The sequence below is a fragment of the Psammomys obesus genome, unplaced genomic scaffold (assembly GCF_907164565.1).
Source record: "Psammomys obesus unplaced genomic scaffold, mPsaObe1.curated_primary_1811, whole genome shotgun sequence".
Lineage (NCBI taxonomy): Eukaryota > Metazoa > Chordata > Mammalia > Rodentia > Muridae > Psammomys > Psammomys obesus.
Window position 1 is genome coordinate 7125078 of NW_026587216.1, and position 8349 is coordinate 7133426.

The following is an 8349-nucleotide window of genomic DNA, read 5'->3' on the forward strand; positions in this document are numbered from 1 at the left end:
GTCCAGATGCTTTCTGGGAAGTCCTGGGGTCTCTTCACTGTGCTCTCCAAGCTTCGGAGTCCCAGCGCCTGGTGTGTCTAGCTTGTATGGCATTTCTGTCTGGTTTTGGTGAGTATATAGCGTATTCTCTGTCACTGTAGGATTGGGCGGGCCGTACCGTCAGTGACGGCGCTCCTGCGGAGCTAGTATGGCGTCTAGTAGACTCGCCCTGGGAGGATGGTGCAGCCGCCGCGCGAATCTGGGGCTCCGAGACACAGTACTGCTGGCCTTTGCCGATAAAGGGCTTGGGGCTCCGCCTCAGTGGCTGCAGGCCCCAGGCAGTTAGGTCTGCGCTGAGAAAGGCGAGTCCCCTGTGCTGAGGAGGAGGGAGGTCTGGGGGAGGGGAGTGCCGAGAGATCAAAGGATCGTTTCTCACCTTCCCCAAACAAGTCCCTGGGTGACCAAGGTTTTCACCTCCTGCGATGTTCCCTGTTGTTTAGAAAGTCTCTCAGTTGTTTCCCTGGCTTCAGAAGTTCTTCCACTCATCAACTCAGAACTTTATCTCTTCCACAGCTCAGAAACTGTGTGTGCTAGTCGCCATCTTGGCTCCGCCCCCCTAAGCAGTCTTATAGCCACTAAGGAAATAGAAGCAGTCATTAAAATCTTCCAACCCCCCCCCCCAAAAAAAAAAAATAAGGCCAGGGCCAGATGATTTTACCACAGAATTTTACCCTCCTTTCAAAGAAGAGCTAATGCCAACACTCTTTAAACTATTCCACAAAATAGAAACAGAAGGAACATTGCCAAACTCATTCTGTGAGGCCATAGTCACCCTGCTATCTAAACCACACAAAGACTCAACAAAGAAAGAGAACTTCAGACCAATTTCCCTTGTGAACATTGCTGCAAAAATACTCAATAAAATACTCACAAACTGAATCCAATAATACATCAAATACATCATCCACCACGATAAAGTAGGCTTCATCTCAGACATTCAGAAGTGGTTCATATACAAAAATCCATCAATGTAATCCACCATATAAACAAACTGAAAGGAAAAAAATAACATGATCATCTCCTTAGATGCTGGAAAAGCCTTTGATAAAATACAACACCCATTCATGTTTAAGGTTTTTTGAGAGGTCAGGAACACAAGGCATATACCTAAACCTATATGGGTAATAAAAACAACACCCGGCAAACCTGTGTACTGAAATCAGGGACAAGGCAAGGCTGCCCACTCTCTCCATATCTCTTCAGTATATTAGAAGTCCCAGCCAAAGCAATAAAACAAATAAATGGCATCAAATTGATCCAAACTGGAAAGGAAGAAGTCAAAGTATAGCTTTTCACAGATGATATGATAGTATACATAAGTGACCCAAAAAATTCTACCAAAGAACTCCTACAGTTGATAAACACCTTCAGCAAAGTAGTTGGATGCAAAATTAACTCAAAAAATCAGCACATCTACAGTATAAAAAAGACAAATGGGCTGAGAAATAAATTGCGGAAACAACACTCTTCACAATAGTCACAAATATTAAGTATCTTGGTATAATGCTAACTTAGCAAGTCAAATACCTGTATGACAAGAACTTCAAGTCTCTGAAGAAAGAAAATGAAGAAGATAGAAGATGTAAAGTTCTCCCATGCTCACCATAATAAAAATGGCCATTTTACCAAAAGCTATTTATAGATTCTGTGCAATCCCCATCAAAATACCAACACAATTGTTTACAGGTCTTGAAAGAATTCTCAACTTCATATGGAAAAACAAAACACAGAATAGCTAAAACATTCCTATTTAATAAAATAACTATTTAATAAAAATCTCCCTCCCTGTTTTCAAGCGGTATTACGGAGCAATAGTAATAAAAACTGCATAGTACTGGCATAGAAATAGACTGGTAGATCAATAGAATTGAATCAAAGATCCAAAAATAAGCCCACACAACTAAAGACATTTGATTTTTGACAAAGTAGCCAAAACTATACAATGGGAAAAAGAAAGCATCTTCAACAAATCTTGCTAGTCTAACTACATGCCTACAGGTAGAAAAATGCAAGTAGATCCTTTTCTATCACCCTACACAAAACTCAAATTAAGTGGATCAAAGACTTCAATATAAGACCAGTAACACTAAGTCTTTTAGAAGAGAAAGTGAGGAAGACTCCTGACCTCATTGGCATAGGAAACATCTTCCGGAACAGAACACCAACAGTTCAGACTCTAAGATCAACAATTAAATAATGAGACCTCATAAAACTGAAAAAATTCTGTAAGACAAAAGAGACTGTCAATAGAACAAAATGGCAGCCTACAGATCTGGAAAAAGAGCTTTCCCAATCCTCCATCTGACAAAGGGCTAATGTCTAAAATATATAAAGAACTCAAGAGATTAAATACCAACAAACCAAATAATTGAATTAAAAATGGGACAGAGCTAAAGAGATCTCTCAACATAGGAATATCAAATGTCTGAGAAGCACTTAAAGAAATGCTCAAAGTCCTTAGTCATCAGGGAAATGCAAATAAAAACAACTCTGAGATTCTGTATTATACCCATCAGAATGACTAAGATCAAACACACAAGTGACAGCACATACTGCAGAGGATGTGGAGGAAGGGGAACACTCCTTCATTGCTGGTGGGAATATAAACTTGTACAGCCACTCTGGAAATCAATCTGGGGGTTATCTCAAGAAATTGGGAATAGCTTTACCTCAAGATCAGATATACCACTCCTGGATATATACCCAAAAGTGGCTCTACCATACAAGGACACTTGCTCAAGTATTTTCAATCAGCTTTCTTTGTTATAGCCAGAAACTGGAAACAATCTAGATGTTCCTCAAGAGATGAGTGTATAAAGAATTTGTGGTCCATTACACAATGAATACTACTCAGCTATCAAATCATGAAATATGCAGGCAAATGGATGGGACTAGAAAAGATCATCCCGAGTGAGGTAACTGGTCTGTACCCAGAAAGACACACGTGGTATGTACTCACTTACAAGTAGATTTTAGCCTCATAGTACAGAATAATCATACTATAACTCATAGAACCAAAAAAGATAACTAATAAGGAGGACTTATGGGAGAATGCTCAACTACCATTCAGAAGTAAAAATACAATAGACAGTTGAAGTGGTTGAAGACAGGGAACAAGCTAAGAAGGTGTGCATGGAGAGAATTCAGGGTTGACATCAGACCTGGGGAGAGAGGAGGAAAGAAGATAGAGGTCTTGCAGAGAAACCACATGCTGGGTTTCTCTGTGACAAGCTGGAGACTTAGGACAGGGTGGGCTCCAGAAGAATATGAGGGTGACACTAGCTGAGACTCCTAGTAGCAGAGATCATGGAAACTGAAGAGGCTATCCTCTAACTAGCGAGATTCCTAGTGTAGAGAGGGGAACACTAAGCTACCCACAAAAATTTTGACCTCGGATTTATCCTGCTGACAAGATGTACAGGGACAAAAATGAAGCAGAGATTGAGGGAATGTCCAACCAATGACTGGCCTGACTTGAGACTCACCCCATGAGAGATAACCAGACCCTGACCCAATTAATGATAGTTTGCTATGCTTGAAGAGGGGAGCCTAGCATAGCTGTCCTCTGAGTGGCTCCACCCAGCAGCTGTTGGTAACAGATGCAGAGACCCACAACCAAACATTGGATGGAGCCCAGGAAGTCTTGTGTAAGAGTACAGAGGAAGGACAGAAGGATCCAGAGGGGACAGGAATTCTACAAGAAGACCAACAGAGACAACTAATGATGGCCCATGAAGACTGATGCACCAACCAAAGACCATGCATGGACTAGCCGAGGACTCCTTGCACAGCTGTAGCAGATGGGTAGCTCAGTCTTTATATGGGATACCTAGTAAGGGGAATGAGGGCTGACTCTGATATTAACTCTGTTGTGCCTGCTTTTTTATCACTTTCCCCTGGTGAGGCTACCTTGCCAGGCCAGGAAAGAGGATGTGTTCAGTCCTGATGTGACTTGATTGCTTGGGTGTGTGTGGGGGGGCTTCTCTTCCCAGAAGAGTAAGGGTCGGGGAGATAGTGAAAACAGGGAGAAAGGGTGGGGCCGGAGGAGAGAAGGGAGGGGGTATAACCAGGATGTAAAATGAATAAAGAAAACAAAAAGCCCAAAATCATAAAACAAAATTCTAGTTCACACCGCTATTAGCTGGGTGACATTGAACCAGTTCTCATACATTTACAAACTTTCCTTCTTCTTAGATGTATGTGAAAATGCACACACAGGCACACACAAGGACACACACACACACACACACACACACACACACACACGATTTTACATTCTAGCATTTGTCATGGCATGACAGGCATAACAGGATACCAGTGTCATTCTTTTCTTTTCCAGTTCCTCCTCAAATCCATCTTCCATGCTAGATTTGCCAGAATTTACTAACACAGCTTTCATCTTCACTTTAAAAGCTTCTGATTTTTTGGTAATACCTTTTATGTTCTACATGATATGCTCACATTCTCCTACTGTAAGAGACTGGCTATAGTCCATTGTAATCTTTTTAACTTTATTTTTTTTCCAAGCCTAATATATCCAGCTTTATTAAAGATACTTTCCATAAACAATCATGGTATTTCAGGCAGGACATGGGCAGACAATCATTAACAGTATACAAGAACTTCCAACTCCCTTCTTGTATAGACTACCAAAATCAGAAAGCCATTATAAAATCCAATGAAATCTTCATTCAATGCTTTGAAAAGGAGGAAGTAGCTTAGAGTGAGGGTTGACATTTCACATTAAGGATGTTGTTTAACAACTTTTCACAAGCTGACCCTGACTTTCAGGAAAGGAAATGAAAATTGATATGCAATCTGAAGATCCACAATTTTTTATAAAAGGAACCACCACTCTTCTGAGGACACTCAATGATGTCATTGCAAAGTCCAATAGACCGGAAATAGACCGGAAAACCAATTTGGGGGCCAGGTTCCAACAGGTCTCTTGTTTGAAGGCAGTTAAGTCAATGTTGATGATACAGGGGAGGAGAATTAAAAAATGAACTTAAAGTTTTCCCATACCACAAGGCATTTTGTGTCATGGTGACCACATATGGCAACACCGTGACATCCCTTCTGGGAGCCAACAGAATCTTTCAAAATTATCAGGAAAAAAATGTTTCCCATCATCAGTCCAGCTTGGGAGACATTTTGTTAGTGACACATATGTTCTTTTCCCCCAAACAATGAAGTGTTCTGTGTGCTAACACCATAGCTAAAAAAAAAAAAAAAAAAAAAAAAGGAAAACAAAATTCTGCATTTTTATAAAACTTGATAAAAAATAGTATTTCAGACTGTACAGTCACCAGAAGTACACAGTTATCAAAAATGCACACACGTCACTTGGCATCTCCAGCACCTTCAGCTTTCTGTGCCTGGTCGGTTTGGCGTCTCCATTTTCCGCAGGATTGTTTGCATCCTACTTGTCAGCCTTCCCTTTCTTCCCCTTGGGTACCTTCTCTCCCTTCTTTGCAGGGGCCTTTTTAGGCTTGGGCTCTGGCTTCGGAGGAGCAGGTTTAGCGGATAACCTTGCAGATCTTCTCTGTGGCTCGTCCTTCACCTCGGCTTTATCTCCTTTAGCATCCCCTTCGGCCTTTCTTTTGGGCATGGCGACGGTGGGGGACGTCGGCGCTGGACACGGGGGGGGGGGGGGGGGGGGGGGAGAGACGGCGGCGCTTGGGTTTGGTCTGTCTGGGGGTCGCTCTCGCTGCTTCTTCACACTGCTCCTCTTTTTAACTTTAAAATCAAATCACCTTTTCCTCTCAGTTCAGATTGCGATATTCTGTTCAAGTCCACCTTTCATTCTTAGCATTCTTCATGATCTACTTGTCCTGATGAAAATGTTCTATAAGCAAGCCATAATATCTAGAATTTTATAATACTTCCTGATTACTACTTCCTATGAATCCTTTTGTCTGTTTCTAAGAAATGCCATCTTTCAAGTTAATTTTACCCTTTTCATAGCTGGTTTTCCAAGCTAACTAACTTACAACAAAGTTAAATGTGCATTAGTTAAACTAAGCAATCAATGTCTGTCAAAAGTGGACCAAATAAATAGAAGTGGGCTCATGGAAAGGCCAGAGGGCGAAGCAGGCCCACCAACAAACTTCATACAATTCTTCAGGGAGCTCTGGAGCCGTGTAAATGTCCACAGTTTTTCTAAACAGAGTTCCAACACCCGCATCTTCATAATCTTGCGTCATTTTGTCAGTTCATCTGGCTACTTTTCTGAGGGGCATACATTTGATAAAGGTACCCTTCTTCAGCTAAGATGACTCCCTTGTCTCTTTGAAGAGGCAAAGGGTGAAGTCTATTGGCTGGCAGCACTCACAGTCAGTAGGACCAGTATTTTATTAAGGGACTAGAGGAAATGCATGCCTAGAGTATCACACACCCATAAAACCAAGCCAGCTAACTGAGTTTTTAAACATGGCCTAAGTCTTTTACAACATCTACCATCCCGTGTGGACTTGCAGTGTAGGAGACATGGTTGCCTGTTTCCTAAGCCAGACCGCAGGCAGCAGTCTGTATGATGAAGCAAACAGAAAAGTGTTTTATTTCAGAAAATGACCAGACTGATGGAGGAAACTTCAAGGTTATCACGAAATATCGTAGTCCTTCTGTCCTTAGCTATGCATTTTTATATTTTTTTGAGTAACAAAGAAAAAAATATGTAAGACTTCGGGACATATGTCAGAAATGCATTTTCCTTATGAACTTTGCCTCTGCCCTCACAGACCCCAGATAAGACAACTTATCACCTCAAAACATCACACCATCACACCCTCCCCCACACTGATAGCAATTTCAAAGAGCTCCTTAAGAGCCTTAAGCTTAGCAAGGGTCCTCATCACATTGACTTCTCAGTAGCATGAATCTCTGTATTCTCCCTGACATCTACCGCCTTATAGTGAGTGACCTTTTCTGTCAGATCATTAAGTGTATTTATTCAAAGCTAAGTTCATGCATTGAGAGCATCATTCTATTTAAAAACTCCAGCTATGGTTCACTCACTTCAACATTTCTTCCAAGCATATTTGTTAAATATTGTAAAGAAAAAAAAAATCTCATGCCTCATTCAGTAAGTTTCTCTCATTCTGTGATGAAGTAATACTTGGTAATGGTTTAGGGACAACTATTTGCTATGGTTTCTCACAGTGACCCTTCCAACTTCACAGTCCCAACACACTTCTATTTATGACAAAACACCATGGTAGATATGCCAGGGGGCACAAACATGAACATGACAGGGAGCACGAGTATTATGAAACCAATGTATGGGATGAGTCTTTGGTGTTTAAGAAATGAGATAAGATCAAATAGCTGTTAGCTAAGTGGAGGTTCTCTTCATGCTGACTGAAGGATTAGTAAAGGTTCCATGCTGTAGATAGTATCAGTGTTTGCCTTGAAAGATTACATGTGATTCATTTATTTATGTTACTATGTACTTATTTATGACTCTAGACTCACATGTAAATACTGTTCATACAACAATGTAAACACAGAGACACTACAGAAATAAGACTAATTATGTGCTTTCCCACTAGCTGTACAGAGCTGAAACTTCTACTTGATTGATACCTGCCTGTCAAAAATTACTCATATCAGGTAATTTTGTTGATCTTGGCTGACTGCTTGGTACTGAGTGAGGAATCCAAAGCCATACTCTTTATTATGATCCAAGTATTTTTGTAATGGTTACTCTTCTTTTTAAAATTATGATCCAAATGTGTTTAGGGTCTATAAGTAAGATTACATTTTCATTTCTAGATGTAACAGGTTTAGGTTCTAAACCAGAAGTAAGTATCTACTGAGTTTATTCACACACATACAAATGCTAGTCCCAGAACTTGGATATGTGACTTCCTATGATGCTAAAATTTATCAGACACACCTGGTGATTATAAAATGAAGTTTTTGTTTTACACCCTGAGTTGAAAGTCAGTCAGATACAATAGACGTCATTACTTTTCCTCAAACACAATGAGATATCAAGTGAATAGCCACTTGATGATCATTATTGGCTCTCTTTGCTGCCTCTCTCAATTTATACATTTCTTTCTCTAAGTTTCTAAGTTAAAATATTGATGACATACATAGAGAATACACTCAGTTCCCTGTAATTTTAGAGTGATTCTATCATCACAATGAGCAGATAACCGAGGTAATATTCTTTTAATTGTATATCTGAGAAAGCAGAGATGTTGAAAGGTCATGAAGAAATTTATTGTCAATCTACAAATACCTACAAAGCTTGGATAAAGAACTGGACCTCTAGCACTTGTGAGCTTTGGTAGTTTTAAGATG

General features: G+C 40.4%; 1 pseudogene; it reads right to left on the minus strand.

Moving 5' to 3' along the window:
* Window positions 1–5209: 5209 nt before the first annotated feature.
* Window positions 5210–5690, minus strand: LOC129673607 (non-histone chromosomal protein HMG-17-like; annotated as a pseudogene).
* Window positions 5691–8349: the final 2659 nt, after the last annotated feature.